Raw genomic sequence first — 743 nt, forward strand, 5'->3', positions numbered from 1 at the left:
AAATTGCTCTTTCACCTCCTATCACATTGTACTATAATCATCTATTTACTTAAACATCTCCACCATTAGATAGACCATGACTTTAATCAGTATTTGACATTTAAAAGAAAAGTTTATGTAGGCTTAATTTAGAAAGGATCATCTTGAACCCATGGTTAACCGGAAGATCTAATAATAAAACAGACCCAATTTTTAAATTATCTTAGTAGTAGAAATTGTGGCATTCTTTCGGAAGAATACATAACTGTTTTGGCTTTACCCAGAAATGTTTAGGCAGAGTGCATCAAGTAGGTGCAGTGTATTCTTTTTTATTCAATTATTGTGATTACACTTCTAAAATGAAATAAATATATCACTGGAGACCTAAAATCCAACTTCATTAAAATTCTTTCTATCAAAATGTACTACAACTATATCTTCTCTGAATGCAATTCGTGATAATTTCTTAGAAGAAAATCTTGTTCCATATTTCACTGTAGCCTTATCTAACATTGAAGTCACATTTAACTCTGAATTCTGTTTAGCCTCTTTTTAGTGAAATATCCTGTTGCCCCCTTCATAATAATACAAATTTCAGCTATTCAGTATCATTTTCAACATTCCACTTCCCTCAAACATCATCTAAAGTTTTTTTTTTTTTCCTGTTCTTGAATATATTTATTAGTTTCTTCCTCTCTTTTTATGGCCAAATGCCATGTAGGTTTTAATTAATTCCTTCTACAATGTTTGCATGCTATAAGTTT

This window comes from Galeopterus variegatus, unplaced genomic scaffold, assembly GCF_000696425.1.
Source record: "Galeopterus variegatus unplaced genomic scaffold, G_variegatus-3.0.2 Scaffold2900, whole genome shotgun sequence".
NCBI classification, from domain to species: domain Eukaryota; kingdom Metazoa; phylum Chordata; class Mammalia; order Dermoptera; family Cynocephalidae; genus Galeopterus; species Galeopterus variegatus.